Source organism: Danaus plexippus, chromosome 5 (assembly GCF_018135715.1).
Source record: "Danaus plexippus chromosome 5, MEX_DaPlex, whole genome shotgun sequence".
In the NCBI taxonomy this organism is placed as follows: Eukaryota; Metazoa; Arthropoda; class Insecta; order Lepidoptera; family Nymphalidae; genus Danaus; species Danaus plexippus.
The window spans coordinates 1018916-1039893 of record NC_083539.1 but is presented as its reverse complement, the minus strand read 5'-3'; the positions used below and the strand labels follow the sequence as shown (position 1 = coordinate 1039893).

General features: G+C 29.7%; 1 protein-coding gene across 2 annotated transcripts in view; it reads left to right on the top strand.

Annotated features, from left to right (window-relative positions):
- The window catches only part of LOC116769064 (uncharacterized), a 123425-nt gene that overhangs the window by 82001 nt on the left and 20446 nt on the right, over window positions 1–20978 (top strand). The window lies entirely within an intron of this gene.

Genomic DNA, 20978 nt, shown 5'->3' with positions numbered 1-20978 from the left:
TCCTAAGGATACTTCATTAATGTGCGTATTCATTTATCGCGGAAATAATGAACTATCACGGAATATGTTTGATGGGTGTGGAAACGAAATGATTGTATCAGTTTTATGGACCATCAATTTCTAAGACTGATATCAGTTTTTTATCGCTATAAGTATCCCCTTTACTAGCATTACCTACACATTTATCTCTTTACTTCATACGATATATTTCTTTCACCAAAGACGTAAGCCGCAAAACATGTAATTTCGTTTGAGCATTCTTACGAACCAAGTGAATTATTAATGTAAATTAATGTAATTTTAACTTGCCAGATGTTCTGAATATTTCTTCTCAGCGATTTAATAATCTCATCGACGAATACATTTTCAACGTATACTTTATTCTATCCATTCCGCCATCTCAGCTTTTTACGATTCTTAGAGCTAAAAGGCTTTCTGGACCCGAAGCTGAAAACTCTCGAGATAAATCTGTTTCAACTTAAAGTTAAATCATAACATTTTGGATTGAATGTTTTCATCTGGACTCTAGCTTGCAAGATGATTGTTATATTAGACAGAATGCATTTTAAGTAAAAATTTTCCGTACTTAGCATTAACTGACAAAAAATTTTCTTAATTAAACACATCATGCATAAGTAAATATGAGATGGTTTTTATATCTATAAATCTCTTTTTCTAAAGTACGTCGCGGGACAAGTGTCTAATTAAAATTTTTCATGTTCATACATTTAATTGAAAAATAACATTGTGAAACATAAGAAATTCTGAGGCGTGTATTCAAAAGCGCGGCTTTCTCATTAGAGCGTTCGTATTCTCTCAATAGACTAAGTTATGTTCGACCGTTATTCATAGACTGAAATATAATTTATGTTTCATTATGGAACTTAAAATATCACAAAAAATACATAAAAATAGTATTAAAATTATTTTTTCATTATTATCGTATTCGTGACAAAGCTTTTTATTAAACTTTATCGTATTTACGTGAAAGATTTTTATATTGATTTAATCTTTAAATAAAATAAAATTCTTTTTGTATGAATTTGTATGAATAATAATTTATATGAATAATATCGATTGTTAAATAGAATTAGATATTATATAATTTTGGTATTTTTCTAATTTTTATTAGCTTTTCATTTGTTAAGTTTATTTTTATTGTGTATAAATTTCTCGAAACTTTAACAGCAAAACCAGCATCTTTATATTCTTAGGTATAAAATAATTCTTTCATTATCGAAGAGACGATGGGGAAATAATGAAAGAAATATGAAATAGGGAAAGGTGAACATTTTAGAAGTTAAATAATTAGTATTTAAAACACGCCGCCCACCTTTAGTTCGGTGGTAAAATACTTTTCTTATATTCAATATATTTATATCAACGTACATATATATTACAAGTATTTTTATAAAAAGAATTGAAATATTTTTAAATACAAAATTGAATAAAAAAATTTCACATAAATATTCTGCATAAATAGCGTATCGTTCCGTAAATATAACGTAAATCAATTACAACTTATAGTATATCAGATTTTAGGCAATAACTCTCCAAGGATTATTCGAGATGGATCAAGTTATGAATATTTATATATATATATTTGTAATATCAAATAAAAGTATGGACAACTTCTTTGGGAATTTGTTTACAGTTTCTGTAAAATTTTCTAAAAAAATATAATATGTTACTTATTTCATAACTATGGTGGTTGATGAAAAAATTTCCACGATACTACAATAGTAGTCATACGTGGCCTGATTATGATAATATTTTTTAGATTAAAGTATTTCTAATTTAATTCTCATACATACGAAGACTGATTAGCAAAATAGAATCTTAAATAAAGCATAATACGCTTCTATCGTACTTCTAATTATCAATTGTTTTCAAACCTGCTTTAAATGGTATTTATTAGTGACCGGTATGAATTTTCCCGATATCTGGATGAATTTATTTAATGATTTGGAAAATGATTGCCTTTGTATGGATATGCTTTGCCATTTTACGTCACCCGTACTAATTCTAATAAAACATATATTACGACTAAGTTTTTGCCTCCTAGTTTAGGCAGCAAGTGTAAGTGAGACTCATTTGTGATCTGGCTCACTGAGGATAGACCCACTTCTGACAGAGAGATGGCGTAAAGTTATAACTGTAGCTTCTTTCTTCATACGATTCGAAAACTTCTAAGTACTTTTCCAATTCAAATTATCTCTTTCCATTCTATTGAAGACGTCTAGACATTTTTATATTATTTCTGTAAATAATTCATAACAGTGACGACGGAAAAAAATACACTTTTTAGTATAAGTTAATAAATTTTCAAAGCTTTAATTGTATATAAATACATTACTACTTTAATATTCGATATATGTACTTTTCATTTATTATTATCATTACGTCAAAAATTGCACTTACTTCCAATACAAGTTTAAACGCCAGGATGTTTTTGTATAAAAATACTTAATAATTTTTATAAAATTATTATAGGTCGTGAGAAATTATATCGCATAGGGTAATTACTTATTGTATTGAAAGACTTTGTAAAGTGTTATCTCGTTAGAATAATTAGTTTCTATATCTGGTAAACATAAATTACTCGCTTCCGGACGAGTCGACTTCCTCGCTGCTTGTTTGTTACAAATTTAAGATAATTGATAATATAATTTAAAATATAATACATTCATAAAAAAATATTATTAAAGTTGTGTTTCAAATCTGTCTATAACATCCAAATATTACCAAATTCAATTCATTCATCTTAATTTTATTGTTTATCAAATAAAACTACAATTTACAACAGAGCTCAGATGATAATTTAATCAAAAAGTATAGAAAAATATTAAATAATATAACGCTTTATATATATAAACAAAGTAATAAAAAATAATACAAAAGATTTTTTATACAGATTTTATTACTCTCCTTATTATATACTCTTTATTGAGTTTCTAAAGATCATAAGTAATTAAGTATAAGCTTATACATAAGGATTCTTATAGAGAACGTTTGAATAAAAAGAAAGAATTACGGTAAACTGAATGTTGAACTAAATAAACTCGGAACAAATTTAGTTATTTTTGCTCCGTATAAACAAAACCGCAAACGTTTTTTATAGTTTTCCGATAAAGCCAAAGGCTATTGGATTTAAACAGTTGGCCTTAGTTTTGATTTCCTTTCCAACAGCGATTAAACATTTTAGAGCTAGGATTAAATAAATATATATATAAAATAATATATTATATATATATAAAAAAATATATATATATATATTAAATTTACACTTTCATAATCGTGCTAAAGTTATATTGAAATAATTTAAGGTCAGGCTTTGCTAAAATATTTTTTCTTATAAACCTAACAACTGTATTGCATAAAGATGTTTAATTTTACGTAAATAAAAGAATATTTTCGCCTTACCATGAGTAATGGGGTGTTTGTACAATGTTTGGTGCATAGTCCAATTTATGGTGGTACAATTTAGTTGTTTATGAATTAATCCTAATCATTTTTCACATTTCATATAGTTTATCTGACAATATGAGTATTGTCCATAAAATTTTGGTTAGATCTGCATAAAAATATATCAAAGGGAAAAAAAATAACGACAACAATTACACAAATACTTTGATGAGTTTATCATACAAAGTAACTGTATCTGTTATAAGTGAAAAGGAGATTGACAGTTTTCATATTAGACACTGAGTTCTAAATATTTGAAATGAAGTTTTATAGAAGTTGTTTATTTCTTGAACTATATATTATTAAATATTTAACTTTTTTCAATAATAAAATCTTTTTTGTCATACGCTCTCATACCTTGAGTACATATTGTTAGGATTTCAGAAGACATCCATTTATAATAATTTATTTAAAAAAAATTACCAAACCTGCGGATCCAAGAAATGAGCTTCACAACACCAAAGCTATGACTTTTTAAATAATTTTTCATTGAAGCATTATTTAGCTATTTGAGGAATGTACTTCAGAGAGTTATGCGAATACATTCTTTTAGTGAGTTGACGCACTTCAATGAATATCTAAGATTGCATCAGGATGATGCATCATCATGCGCCAATCTAGCTTGTATAAATACAATAAGTTTTTGATTGTCAGAGTTAAACAATATAACATAAAGTAATGTTTCATAACAAAATTGTTTTTTTCTCTCAATTTAATAAAATGCATAGAAATAATGAGATCTAAGATTTTCGCGAGTATTCATTTAAATGAAACTAGTGTTATTCGGATTCGGACAGACACCTCGTCTGCCCGTGATCACGGTTGCTGCAAAGTAACCGAAACGTCGGGATTATGTAGTTTTTAAATAATAAAATCCGCGTAGTAAATCCGAATAACACTAGTTTCATTTGCATAGAAATATCTGTTTGACACCATTCAAACTGTTGTGACATTGAAAGAAGTTGTTGGGTTGTATAATTTGTGACTGAAAAATAATATTCGTACGTGCCTATAGACATGATAATGATTAATTACTTAAAGAATTTTCTTCTACAGAAATCTTATTTAAAAACTTATTTATATAGAGTTGAAACTGTGTTAGGTGTTATTATTTTATGCAAGTATCTATTTTAAAAATGCATTTTTCAATATGAAAATGCATTATAATGAGATACGGAACCTTCATTTATAAAAACGGGTTGAAAAGACGCTGTTCGAAAAAAGTACAATCAAGATAAATAATTAAAAAAAAACAAGAATAAAAAGTGAAACATTATTCATTCTGATGTTGAATGCAAATAAGACTGTTTAATTAAAAATATTAGAATACTAATGGTTCTTTTCTCCGATTCTTTATCTAAATTGAATATTATAAATGAATTACGACCGAAATATAATGTTCAAACTTAATTGTGTCCCAAAAATACTTGTTAATCATTTGCTTCTTAATTGTTTTGCTTTACCAAAACCCTTTCCCAGACACTTTTATATATAACAGCATGTTACCAACTCCTTATCGTTGTTTCTTTTAAATATAACTTTCTAACACAAGTTTTCTAAAAAATAAGCGTTCTCAGAAGAATACTAGCACACGCCACAAAGCGCTTCCTATCCTTTACTAAAGTTGCTGGCGCAGAAAGTTTGATTGAATTTTAAATATAAAGTGCCACGATGTCGCCACAAACTCGCATAAGGATCATTTATTTAAGTCGTCTTACCTCAATTCTTTTATTTTGAAAGTAAAACATTTGTGTTGTAATAAAAATGCTTTTTACTGTGTTTCTATTTAGAAATAACACATGATTGTAGCTCTGTCTGTGTAGTTCTTGTTTATATCGCTGTGGTAAAATTTTAAAATATTTTTTTGAACAGAAAGAAGTTGTTTGCTAAAAGCGGAAGGATAACATTAAAATATTTTATATGTGGGGATGTTCGGCGTTCAATTCCAGCCTACTGAAGTGTCGTCACAATAAGTTCAGTGGCTTCTAAACACAAAGAAGAAAAATATACACTAATACATTTTTAAACTAGACTAGTTTATCACTTATAGTAAACAGCTCAAAATTAAAAGTTAAATTAATGAAATGTAAAGTTATTTTTTATACGACAATACACGAAACAAATAAATTAAACAAAATTGTTAAAGAGTTTATACAAGAGAATAAACACTGTTATACAGTTACGCCGTTCGACACGGTGATTACAAATCAGTTATCATTTTGATTAAAACCAAATAAGTAAATATATATTTACTTAAGTGGGTGTAATTGGTAACTAAATTGATAATAACTTAGCACATATTATATAGGGAGTTCAAGGATGTCCTTAGGTCCCTTAGTATTAATCTCACTTACTCGTGACGCTTTAACATAATATGAAGCATTGAAAACCGATTTTTTGCAATTAATAACATAAAGGCTGTATCCAAAATATATCTTGACGACGATCATCACCGCTATCAGGGATCGTTTCCTATAATTGCGATGACCAATCCGCCTACTATATTTTTCTTAAAATCCCGGTAAAAGTGAGGTGCAAAAAATGACAACAACTGGCAAAGTATAACGGACGCTCTACGGCTGAAAAAAAACCTTGCCGAATTGAAGGAAGAGTTAAGTCAAATTAATTTTCAGATTTTGGGCTTATCGGAAATGTGATAACAAAGTTATAGCTCATCGACTTGAAGAACGTGTTTTGTAATGTAAGCGAGCAATAATCTTCTTTAATGTTATTCAAGTGAACCATTAGACGTTGCGAAAGCTATGTCTCAAAAAAAGCAAAAGTTCTGAAGAGGAAGGAATTGATGTATAAGCACGAGTAAAGATGTGACAGTAAAGAGGTTCTGAAAGACGTCACCGAGTTTTTTGATTACCTCTTACCCCTCCCCCCTTCAATAAACGTTTCCACACCGAAAACATGAACTAGAAGAGTGATGACAATACTCTTCCAGAAAAGTGGCAATACCCTGTTAAAGAATTATCAACATCATCACGAATCATATTGTCTATTAATTTAAACATTCCAAGGCTTTATATTGATTACGCTGGATTTCGAAAAGGCTTTAGTACCATAAACATAAAGACTCTCTGGCGACTTAATAAAAAATTAAGGAACAAAACCATCCTCGGTGCGTTGCGTTTGTGAACAATAAAACAACTTTGAGACCGTCGAAATGTGGATTATTCTAAATTTTATTTGAATGCAAAGATCCCTTGCTGTTCTCATTCCATCCTTCTACAAGGACAGGAAATGAAATCTATCGAGTGTTATCGCGGAGAAAGACCACAACTATGGGTAATAATCACTTGTCCACGAGGTCAGTGAAATCCTTTTGAAATTGTGCAAGAATAACACAGAGTGGCTGGCTAAATTGAAAAAGGAAAGGAAGGAATGAAAAGAAAACTTTTTAGCTAGATGAAGATTTAAAATTCTTCTAGACAAGAACTCATAACCAGTGAGTTTTTCTAGTCTAAATCTAGAAAGCCAAAACGTAGGACTCGTCCATTGATTCAAGGTAACCCAGCGAGCTATGGAGCGTACGATGCTTGGACATCTTTTGACAGATCAAGTTCTTACCAGAATCATGCGCCATCAAACGCCAACATTGTGAACAGATTTATCACGTTGAAGCTGATTTGGGCTGGTCATATCTTTAGACGTTCAGATAGTCGATGGCATTGTAACATGTTAGAGTGGAAACCACATTTAGGCAATCGTACTGTTTAATGCCCTCCAGAATTATGGACCAACAGTTTGAGAGGGTTGGCGGATAACGGTTCGATGCACCCTGCCCAGGATCGGGACGGTTGCTGTAACGTAGAGTCAGCAGTGAAGGTCTGGAGACTTGAGGTTTAAAATACATATATGCAATATTTATATACAAAGATAAACTAATCAAATACGACAATGCATTAATGAGTTTGTTTTGATATCAAAGCTCTAAGAAAACTAAATTAAAAAAGGTTTCATATAATTGTGTTGTTATTAAAAAACGGAATATAATTTAATATTAGACGTATTATTAAGGCATGCTAAACATTTAAACAACATCGTCATTATTATATTTATTTAAAAATATGTATTTTACATCACAATCTAATAAAATTATTGTGTTATCATAACTTATTTTGTTCATTGTCTATCTTTTGTTGAGTTTTAAGCAAGTGAAACTACGTAGGAGTTATGTTGAACAAAACGTTGAGGTTTACATTCCTTTGTTTCTAACGTGCCAAATCTTAAAAGACCTTTACTAAGCTAGCGTCCTCTATACAGGCCGCTTGGAGTTGGGTGGACACAAAAAGACTTCTGCCTTTAAGATAACCCAGTTTCATGACAGACTCCATTTGCTTACAAACGCTAAAAATAAAAGTGAAGATTGTTACCGTACAAAAAATTAGTTTCACTCTGACAAGCTTTCAAAAAACATAGTTGGATATGAAATGGCTTGTATTGTTTTGCCGTATTCTTGTTCTTTTGTGTTGTTCTTCAATATTTAAGTAGAGAAAATGATATAAGTCTTTATGAATTCTCTATAACAATATAAGTTTGTTACTGAAGTAAGTAAGTAAGGAAAAACTTAAGTGGTAAAGTGTTATTTATTTCAGAAATTAGTTGTAGATCTTTTATAAGTAAATTGCAAGAGAAATAATATATTTTTATAATATATATATAAATATATAACAGTAGACAATTTGATATCTCGTAATTATTTCTAAAACTTCTTTGTAATGTATTCCTTCTATACCACCAGCAAAATATATAATGCATTTCATTTGGTGATGAGAAAGTAAGTTGACATCACTAAGAAGGTAAAACTTTGGTCATAAATTTAATAAAACATTGTAACTTAATGAGCCGATTGTTCTAAGTTCCGTGTTGTAACTGTATAAGGATCGGTGTCCATTAAATTTAATTAGGTCAAATCCCATTACGCAGTTCAAAAGCACTCGTATTTCTGTATACATTAAAAATCCTTTTGATGATTTTTTAACGCCAGTGGCTTTCCATATATTTCTGTTGCGTTTTTTTTTTGGTAACGAATTTAATTATATATTTAAAATGACACGCCTTTAATTCAATATGTTTTAGTAATATTATATTCATAGCTTGGAACAGTTTTTTGCTCTGGTAGAGACTAAAAATTCTGCTCCAATTATATCTGTGACAAAATCCAAATATTTACATTGTCAACAATAAAAAAAAATACTATTTATATAAAATATCTAACAACCTAGATATTCCAACGAACCTTAGATAAATATAAATAATTTATGAGAAAAAAAAATATAACATCAAAATACAGAACATATATGTACTTGTATACAATAATATAAAGGCGTGTATATATAATACATTCGTTCGTTCCATGACCTATATCACAATCCAAAAAATAAAAGCCACAGTATAAAGAACATCCCATTATACATTTTCTAAGAATAACGAACAGCAAACATTTATCATATGGAAGTAAATTTTTGTCACTTAAAGTGCTTATACAAAGGTGAATCCAACATTCCAACATGACACTTATGTATTACTCGAGATGTTATTGAATACAGTCCGGATTAATACGATCCTCGATGTCATGAGGGTTATCTGTAATTGTCGACTTGGATGAACGAGGCTTAACGTGTTATATCAGGATAGGACAAGGATAGTGTCCAAAACTAGTTGTATGTTACACAATGCTTTTCAAATGTACAGTGCTGTTAAGCTCAGTGGTTCATTGTAAGCCGGTTACAAAAGTACGGTTGTCAATCTAAGGATACTTGCTATATGTTTTTGCTGCTGTGTTACACATTAGCACATTAATATTTTTGATAGAACTATAATCTTCTCATCTTTAAGAGACCACAGTAAGTTTTTCAGTAGTCTAAATTTTAAGAGCGCCCTAATTTTTTCGTTGATAAATTAATCTTTTTTTTCTTATTTATTAGTTTTATCATCATCATTTGCTGGGTGAGAAATAACAGTAATTTGATTAAAAGTAATAAAAAATTCTAAAGCACTCTGTGTGCGTTGTTCTAAAGCTGTTAACATTGTAAGCTGCCCAATGTATTATGACCCAGTTTCTGCTTACAAAATAAATTTAAGAGAAGCAATGTCGTAATTTAATAAAACTAACTCCTTACAATTAGATTTAAAATTTAAAGCCTAGATTAAATAAACGTACATTTTCATAGCAAGTACATTTCTATTCATAACACATGAAATACTAAGGATAAATTAACATTATTATAATATGTACACAAGTGCTGCCTTTAAAGTTTTTTATATAAAGTAATTTATATTTTATACCCAAACATATTTGAGTTAAATATCGCTTGTTTTTTTTTTTCAATTTAAAAGATATATAATTATTTATTATAGGATTTGTACACTAAGAATCTTCATAAAGCTTTTTCTTTTTTTCATTTCATTGTCTTTTTTTTAAACACATTTACAAAAAAAAAATGCCTTATAATTTTAAGTAATTTGAATAGATGCGTTGTACAAACAAGTAACGGTTGTAAATGTAAGAGGCGCTGCGGCGATGTTTTATTAATACGAAGGCTAAATGTCCCAGCTTGTTATAGGAACTATCTCAAGAAGCGCTCTCATCTTGTTTGCTGTTCATAGTGAGTCGGTAACTATAATAAAAGTTATTCATGTTATATGATTTTATAATTTTACGAATAAATTATGTATAGTTAATTTTTTAACCTTCCAAATATAAAATAATTAAAATAGGTACATATTTACGTCAACATGATTCTTCTGTTATAATACGCATACATAGTAAAATGTTAAAATTAATTACAAACAACAATCACAAATTTAGCTACTACTTTTAAAACCTCAACCGATTTTGGTCGCACTTTTAATATTCGTTTAAATTACAGCGAAACCATTTTATTGCTTAAAGATTTCTTTTTATTTTGAAATGCTTTTGAAGTCAAATACTTAAAAACAAAAATGAAAATCGTTTATTAAAACTGACTACGGGTTCAAAGGAAATTAGTTCATCTTTTGATCTTTTGTTCCATCTAAAGCCTTCTGTCCTTGAATGAACTATACTTATTTTTTACCTTTCTAGTAATATATATAATAAAGCTTTTTTTTTATTTTCTTATAATCCACTATTCTTAATTTAACCAAAAAAATCTAGTGTGAGGACGAAACGTAACGAATATGTTAAACTTTCCTAAATAAAAATACATTATGACCTTCTTAACTTTCAAATCAGTAAAAGAAATATATCCTAAACAGGAAAAGATTAAAGGTATATAAAATCCTGTCAGATAGATGTCAAAATATTGTCATTAATATACTTAAATTTTCATTTGCAACACATAACACTTCCTATATATTTACAGAAAACATAAAGATATATATATAATGGTGTACAGCTAAACCCAAATTCCACTTTCGATGAAATAAATGGAAATAGTTTCTTTAATAGTTCCTTTCTCTAAAACTTATCAAAGGGGAATGAAGATATAGTTTTTCTCTCAAGTTTATCCAAGTTCAAACTAGTTAGTGTGAAAGCGCTGAACCCAGAGGCTGCAAACTTCATTCATGTTCCTATTAACAGAGTTGATTTAATTCTTGGGTTATATAAAGCCTGGTACAGTAAATATTTTAATTTTATTTTAACAATAGTACTGTTAATGAAATGTTGTTAAGTTAGTCGTTGTTAGTAAAGAAATTATATTCAATGTTGTACTGTCAGCGTCATGCCTAGTATATACAATTATGAGATATTTTGGAGAATAACCCACCTATCCGCTTGAACACGGCTAAATGATAATAGTATAGTTAATGATATAAAATATTTTAAATTAGTTAATACAATTTATCCCGGTATATTTTTGAAATTCAGGCCACCTTTAGGTAATAATTTGAATATAATATATATATATATATATATATATTTCAATTGTAATTAAACATCATTGATAAGTGTTTTATGAGAAAATGTAACAGATGATACTTTAATGATTTCTAAGACTTTCACGCTTTAATCTCGTCTGCCCGTGATCACGGTTGCTGTAATGGAACCAAAACGTCGGGATCATGTAGTCAGGAAATTATAAAAAAAACGCGTGACTTCCGAAAACCTCAGTTTCATTTAGATGGTACCTTTATGCCATATGCAACATTATTCCGTGAATATTATTAATCGTTTCACCACATTTGCTCAGAACTCAACACTTTATTTGACAACTAAACAATACCATGACGTTTAAATTGTATAACTTTTTATTATACATATACTATTTATATAAATGCCTATAATTAAATTCTTAATATTAAACCAAAGTTGAGCTGAGCGACCGGGGGTGCGGTAGTCCAGAAACTGCAGTTTCGAATCGGGAAAGTTTTGACCTATTAAATTTTTGTCCACTTTTTATTTTGACAATGACACAGTCTAATGAATATTTACATCGAGTATGAGCAAACCATATAACGATAGTTCAGCTCTCATTAGTAACCTCAGAGCTGATTGTGTGCTTGTAAGCTGGTTTGATTAACTATTGACATTTGAGCACACTTGAGTCTGATGTCCCGGTAACATGCGGTAAGTCAACAAGCCGTCTTTGCCATCCGAGACATCAGCTAGATATAACTGTAGTATATTTTCTAAATATCTAATTTATGCATGACAACTCCGGTTCAAACTAAATGCTCTATTCATGTAACTACACGTATATATATATTTATAATTTCTCATATCAAATCCGTTCAGACAAGTCAGATGTTGGCCACCGCTAAAGATAAAGCTACTAACATAAATCTATGTTTGGCATTCGACATGAAAAACTAATATTTATCTTTCACGATTCTTCCACCACATTGAAGTTGCTTACTTTTGTAAAGTTTGTTAGAAACTGTATGAACTTTAAAAGTTTAGCAAATCAAGAAGGCTCTGAGGGAGAATGAAACATCGAAGTAGTTAAATTAGTGCTAGAAGTCGATGAATAACTGTCGTCGCTACACTTAAGTGGTTGTTGAAAGTTGGTTACAAACAAATTGGTCTGCTGATACTTTCATTCCGTAAAATGTGCTTAAACAATCAGACGTATGCCACAACCCTTTAAATTTGGTTTAAGTTTTATTTAAACTATAATTTTGGGTTGACTACAGTTTTTTTATTTTATATTTCGCTTATTTTCCAGCTACCGTGATTGTAGGAAGACGTTATAAATGTATTCCTCAGTAGGTCTCGTTTCTTGTCACTTTCCGTTAAAGTTATCGTAAATTTTCCCGCCTATATCAGAACGCAGACCACAGTAATCATTAAGTTTTATATTTACCCTTTTTAGCCCCAAACATACCAGATTTTAATAATTATTTAAAAAATCATATGTCAAGCGATTAAAAAACTTATGGCATTGTTTACTAGACAAACTACTTTTCGATTCGCTCTTCCTCGCAAAACATCTAATCTAATTACGACACAGTGTCGGTTTTGCATAGCATCTTGCTTTTTGATGGCTTGCAGCTAACTTCAGTGTTTATCCATCGCTCAGATAACTTTAGGAAACGCAAATGTAAGCGTAAACGTGCTAATCTTGTATTAGTTAAACGGGTCAGAGGAAACTCTGGTTAACAGAATGAATAAACGAATTATGAAAATTATACGGACAAGTTTACTGTTTTTCATTAAAGAGAAGTTTAATATAGTTATATAAATATTGTATTTTATCACCACCATAATTATCATAAGCATATATTGTTGCAATGTTTTTATATACTAGCAAAAATAAAATATAAACATTTACATAATATATAAAAAAAAAAACATAAAAATTTAAAGTACCCTTGGAAATCTCGTTAAATACAACAAAGAGCACACGGAGATAAGTAGAAAATATTGACTAAACATCCAAATGATATTTGCATTACGTATATTTGGCGAGCAAACGTAATCACTGAAGCCAAATAAGGTTACCTTTCAAGGGTATGAAGATATAAAATATAAAGAACAAATAAAAGAAATAAAATCTCTAACCCTTATTATGTTTCATAAACAAAAACAATATTGTCAATATTTTATTGTCGTAGGAAAATCTTGTACTGTTTTCATTAATACTTACAATGTTAAATAAATTTTAGCTTAAGACAACATGTTTCATATTTTTCTTCGATTAATAGACTAACATTTGCTGTGCTAGGTAAATATTAAATGGAAGATTAGGAAACTAATTCTAACTAATCCGTACAATTAATTTATCGGAAACCCATAAATCTTTGACTGATCCTTCGGAAGAATAGAGATTTACATTCTATTTCGAGAGAATTTATGTTCGTATCTATGATTCAATTAGGTTATTACAGCAGCTTCATATAACATACTAAGAGAAAATAGCTGATATCATTTAGTTTTATTGAAAGATATTGGCTCGTAAAATGAAAAGGGAATAAAGAATGATCCATTTGAATGGATTGCCTATTTTGTGTTTTATTGAGTTTTTTTTTCTTTGTATTTACTATGGATTTGAACACCAGATATATGTATTTAGTCTTGTGGAATATTTAGTTTTGATTTAAGCATAGGAGCCGTAACTTTATAGATGAACTAAAAAATTGTTAATGAACTGGTCCAGAACATTATACTTCTACAGTTTTACAATAAAAAAAATTATGGTTACGAGAATAGGCTTCTCAGAGATCAACCTATTTGTTTGTAATGTTAGCTAATTTCAGGAAATTATAAATGAAATCTCCATGTTTACACAATTATTTTGAATATAATTAAGGCTTTAATATCCCTCCAATAATAGCTAACCGTTTCTGTATTTATAGAATACATTAAATATCTTAAACTCTTAAACGTTTGTTAATATTAATCAGCAAAGTGTAGTAGTAACCTGGTCTTAAGAGTATTGAATCAATTTTGTTACTCTTAAGTAATTATGTTTCCTAGTATCTGAATATCTGGACGTTTTTGTCGGTAGCAATATTCGTATACTAATATTTAAGAAACACAAGATATAATAAAATTATGAAATTTATCTATAACATTAAATCCGCGAACATCGTGCATTTAACAAATTAAAATTATTTTTTTTGCGAACTCAGGTCGATGTCACTTATTAAATTACACAAAATCCCTCAGAGGGAATAATCTTCTGGATAATTTCGGACGAAACGAAATCCCATCATACACGTTCTTCGTTGCCAAGTAATTGTGGATTAATTTTAACCAATAGCACATAATCCAAGTCTTGAACAAGATAAAGATGGGAGAACGACGTACTTTGCAACTAAATCGCGTGATTTAGTCCAATGATCATCGTAATACCATGTACGTTTGTTGCCAAGTGATTTGAAATGTATATAAACTATACTTATTAGAGTTTGAAGTAGTATTTGAACAAAAATGAGTCATCGGAAGCCGTGAAGAACATTTAGTAAGGTCGTTTAAACTAATGTGCTATTAGTTGTACTGATTTGTATTTTAGGTTCTTTTTTTCAAGTTAAACTTTTACCCATTGGTTTTGCTTTTATTTATCTTTGTATCTGGATTTCATTTTTTTTTTCATTTCAATGTTTTGGAATGTATTGTCATAATATTTTTGATATAAAACTTTTAGTTCATTGTATTGAAATGTGTAAATTTTTCATAAAATATTTACGAGTTAGTCATATCAAATATATCATACGACCTGTTAAATGTTAAACCATAAACAATAGTCGCTTATATAAGCTGTTAAACGCAATTTCAAAGCGTGGCTATTGTTGTTCAAATAACATTTACAAGGTCTATTTCATATCATATTTTCGATTATAATTCAAAAATTTCATGAAATCGTATTTTAAATGCAGAAATCAAATATTTTGTGATCTAAGTTATTTTCAGAAACGTTGCTAAATTTATGAAAATTAACTGTGAAAGATTTTAGAGATCATATTATGAAAACCAAGACACAGAGCACATATCTGTAACCAAGAACAAACTCTACGAACTCTTTATCACTTATAACAGTTTTGGGAATTCGACAAATAATATTCTTTGAAAAATAAGAAGGTGGTACTTCCTAATTTCATACATATACAAATGTAGTCACTCCACGTCATTTTCCTATAGGATTCATTTTGGATAAAAAAAATTATTACAATTATTTTTGAAGTAAATTTTCTCCCATAAAGTTTATTAAATTACTTCAAAAATTTTCCGATCCTGATCTTTGCAATTCCCTTGAAAATTCCAATTGAATTAAGTTGTTCGAACATTTAATGTTTCAATTTCGTCAAATTGGTTTCTTGCTAGCGATATTTAATAAATGTGGGTAAAATACGTGAGTGCTGTATTGAGAATTAAAAATGCTGCATTTATTTGTTTATTCGTGTTTGATATACGAGAGCCCAGAAATGTTTTTGGGACTTCCTAACACATTCCATCTCGATTTATGGTTGCGCGCCAGGTTTGTATGTCGATAATAACGAAAGAATTTGATTTGACTTTTGGAAAATGGATTATTTATTTTTATGTACCTCAAATATAGAGATACGATATTCAAAGAGTATAAATGTAAAAAATATTAGTTTATTTCTAATTCACACTATTGTCTTTAATTTTCTGGAAACTAAAAATAGTTTGCAGTATTTTCTAATACCAATTAATTTTAAGACAGGTAGGTCATAGCGGGGTTCGAGTTGGCATATACCAACTAGGGAATTTCTTCCACCTTACAGAAGACCGGTGTGGTCAAATGAGGCTTCATTCATATAGTGTTGTGTAGATGAGATATGTGGACGTGCCAGTTTTAGGGAGATCAAGTCTTACGGTTTTCCACTGGCTACGCGCCGGATAGTTGAGATGCCGAACCTAGAGAATTCATTATCATAAAATGGAAAGATCTCTGAAATAGTAACCAGGCTCAACAAGGGAAACCAGGAGTTCTCTTGAAGGCCATGCTACGTCAGGCCAACCTCAGAGTCTATACTAAGCTTTCGGCCGAACCTTGTCCCTGATTTGAACTTCAAAACGGCAGCACAGTTAAAGTCCTCCCAGCGCGGCGGTAACGAGTTACGAGTTCAAGTCTCCGCTCGTTTCAATATTTTTAGCCCGCTTTTATCAGCTTGAGTTGTATATAATATATATGTATGTAGCGGAATCTTTGAGCTTAATTATCACCGGTTTCTAGAGGTCTGAATAATTTGAAACTTTGCATATGTATCAAGGACCAATGACACTGCAGTAATTTGATAACAGATTTCCATTATCCTTATTAGGACCCCAAGGATTAAGGGATTGTTTTATAGATACTCTGTAGTCGTGCGAGAGAGATAGAGCTAGTGCACGGTTTGCGCATATCTGCAGTTAAATAATAGTTTGAAAAAACTAAAAAAAAATACTTTTATAGCTAAGTCGGACAAAAAAAAATTGAAAATAATTTTCAATTACAATGAAATTATATTACAGTAGTCAGAATTGAAAAAAAAAAAGAGAAAGAGACATTTCAGCGACTTCTTGTCCACTTTAGAGAATTTCTGCAATATCATGGGACGTCATTCAAATGTAAAAGCAGTACATCAGCATCTGGAAACTGCTCACCCGCCAATTTCTATTTCATCTCATACCATATACATCGACTACAAACTCAAACTACCCTCTATAAAAACATGAATTCATTTAATTGTTAGAATAATGCTTTCGTGCTAAAAGTCTATCCTTTAATATTGAAAAAATAATTGTCAGCAGCACCATTAACCGACTGATCATTTTTGGTCATATGTAGGAGAATATGTAGGAGATGAAATATTTAGATGGCTAAATAGTATTTGATTCAGATAAAGAAATTATACAATTTCATTTTTTATCATCTTTAAAATCATTTACTATCATTTGCTTTTAAGAGATAAGGCCAATTTAATATATTTTTGTATTATTTGGTGGTTTTCATTATAAACATAAAAAATAAAGACTTGCAAAGATTAATTGTTAATAAGACTAAATATATACATATGTACATTACGTTCGATGTGCGTTTAAGAATACATAATACAACAGTTTTTATTTTTATAACAATTTTTTTTTGTTGCGATATATGAAAACTGAACAAAATTATATACTCAATACACGAACACATTCTACAGATGTTCTGTGTAAATACAAACACATTAGTACCGCTTTTGATGGTAAAGGTGGCTCTCATCACACACTCGCAAACAAATAAACAATTACTGAAACAATCTTCAATGTTTCCATAGAATTCAATAGTGAAGTTTTATTGCCGCGACATATTTATTCAGTTTATTTTTATGGGTCTTCATATTTAATCTCCACTTTTAATTCCAATAAAATAATTATCTTCTTCTTACTTTTATTAAATCAATGATTTATCAAACCTTTACAGTACGCAATGAGGTTTGAGGTGACTAATGAGATATACAATGTTGAGATTTGGCTATTAATGTAACCAAGCAAATTTAACTCACAAGCAGCTACCATATATACAAATTTGATTTAATTATTCTCTTCTAATAATCTGTAATAATTTTCATGCTTTGTATATCTAAAAAATGAGATACTATTTTCTGTAAGAACAACTGAGGGTGATACCTAGCAGAGTATATATTTTATTCTTTATTTAAAAAATTGCTTAATTTAGTCTTAAAACTTATCTTGCTCTTTCTTTATCATGAAAGTGATACTTATACATTTTTACATTGGTTTATTAAAACGGGATTGATTTTCCGTTTCTTCTGTAGATTTCGGGATACACGAGATTCGTGATCGTATATTTAATAATAATTTTTACCCTCTGTTTGTGCTGAATTAATAAATTCTAGAATCTGGGCGACAGTAGTTCGTTCATTTTATCAGTTTAAGAATATCTATTCTCAAATTTCTATGAGGTAAAAACAAGGATTGCTCATAAAATCTTGTTATAAAACGTGTATCTCGTGTTAGATAAAGAGTTCGTTAATGATCTATTAGTACTTGATGCAATTTTCACCAATTTTATTCCAATTACATTTTATACTATTAACTTAGTTTTTGTCAAATATTAACAGACAGTTTCATTAATTTATTTAAAAATTTGAATAATACAAAACGTTGACCCTGGCTAAATGTTCCACGATTAAAGTGCGAATGAAGCCATAGTTTAATTTTTTTTTAATATTATAAGGCACCAGACAGATAAGTTGGAAGTGAAGAACGTAATATATGTTTATACATTAATTTTTCTGGTTTCGCGGTTGCTAAATAAGATTTTCGATTTCAAGTTAAATTTTAACAACCAGTCCTTTTCAACAAAATCACGGTACACTTCACCATCACAAGTCAAGAAAACGAATATTTAAACGAAAAAGTTTCCACTTATATTTCTGCAGAAACTGCCAATAGCAGCTGCTTATAACTTGGACTTTCCGCTTTCAAAGGAAAATATCGTATAAAATATTCATAGGAGATAGGTAAGAAAATTTAGTTTATCCTAACAATCCCTGGGAACCTAATTTCTATAGTCTATTTGAAAGATAAATTACTGAAGCCGGTTCGTGAATCACGACAATTAATGTATTCTGCTTATAATGGGCTCCATAAGAGTTTTATGCAAGAGTCAAATAAAAAAGGAGGAAGGTTGTAAGTTTGTCTCTCAGAGTGACTGAAAAATATAAATATTCTTAGTAATACCTAAACTGTCGAGTTTGCAGAAGATGGAAGAAATAGAAGTCAAAGCTAAATTTTCTACTACTAGCTAGAAGTAAACATAAAAATATTTAAACGCATCTAAAATGTCAAATAATGATATTTTTTAAAATAATTCTAAAACAAGTTAAGAAACCAATTGAAATAACTCAGTTGATTACGTGGGTTTTACAGGTGAGCCAGTTCTCAAAGGATTCTTAACAGCCTTTTACGTTAACAAATCGGTTCAATCTGGGTAAACACCGACTTAATTTAAATTTTTCTTACGTAATGTTGCTATACGTTTTTAGCATTGCGATCTTAGTTTATTTAAAAAAACATACAATTCCAGAAAATACTGAAACAGGATCTCATACGAGTAATATTTAACTTTAGATCAAAACAGTAATACCAAGCCAACAAAGAATCGCATATTTTTAGTTTTTTAGTAATTCAAAAGCTATCGGATAAAAAAAACCTCTAGTTTTAGACTATACTAACAAATATTTAGTTTTCTAAATTTATGTAGGTATTTAAAATTTTATCCATAGATAAAAATCCGAGGCAAATATTTTTCATCGTACAACTTTTTACTCCTTTTACCAGCCGTTTTATGTACCTCAAAATAAATCCATATTTATAGAGTCAGTGGGGCAAAAGAGGAGCATCAATAAATATCAAAAGGCTTCACCCGGATAAATATAGCCAAACAGAGGTGATAAACCTTTTTCAACCAGACATATTGTATGTTTACAAGAAAGAGTAAAGTTATGGAGGGCTGATCGAAGTGGAATAAACTAATACTATTTTTGTTTCATGAACGTGTGGGTCACTAAAGGAACTTCGAAGAGATGGCTCTAAAATTATTAAATTAACACGAACGCATGCTTTTATAAAGGCAATTGCTTTATTACACTGGCGGTGACGCGTTCATCCAAAAGTATTGGAAATGAATGAGCAAAACCGGACTTTGAATGAACAGCATATTTATTTTAAATTTAATTATTTTAGTTTTATTATTATGAATTTGTAAGTAATCTCAAATTAAGTCAGCCAATTGGCATACACTGCCCTCGTACCCTTAGTTGTCTGTGTGATGCTAATTTACTTGCAGGTTTTAGAATAAACTATTTTGGAAATTAAAAAAAAACGAATGTATTGATAAAAAATCGTACGTCGTACTTATGTATATAAACAATTTTTCAGTTATAATCACCCGATTTTTCAGTTATAATCACCCAATTTTTCAAGTTAAAAAAAATTTCATAGCAATTTCGCTTTATTTTCAAGTTTAACAACAAATACACAGAATCCATCTTAGCCTCCGCTGACGATCTCGCAATACTGACACGTACTCCAAACACTGTCAAGTTCTATTGGATGAGGTGGATAAAATCTATGAGTGGACGGATGGTTTGAGGACAAAACCAAGTAAATGTCACTTTCTGTGTCTCGGTAGGCGGTATACAGGATGTACCTCAGACGATCCGGGATTATCGTTAGGCGATCAATGCGTTTCTACGGTTTCAGGAAATGCTACTTTCAAATGTAAGTAAAATAGATAATATAGGTCGCACTACATTCTTAGAAAGAATAATAGATAGCTTTTTAAACGATCTTAACAAGGTAGATAGCCAACAAATAAGAACGTCAAAATTGCTTGGATCTACGATAATCACCTAATTTTACGTTTAAATTGGCCTTTCCAAGTATATGATTTTAATAAAACCCTCTTGTTAAAATTGTAGAGTTTTGTGAGAGATGACACTAGGGCTATAAAATCAAACGTTACTCTATCTTTTAACCGGCTTCGGATTGGACTATAATGATGGATATCTATGATAAACAATACAAAATCCTAGAGGATATTTGTGTATCGGCCTCTAGATCA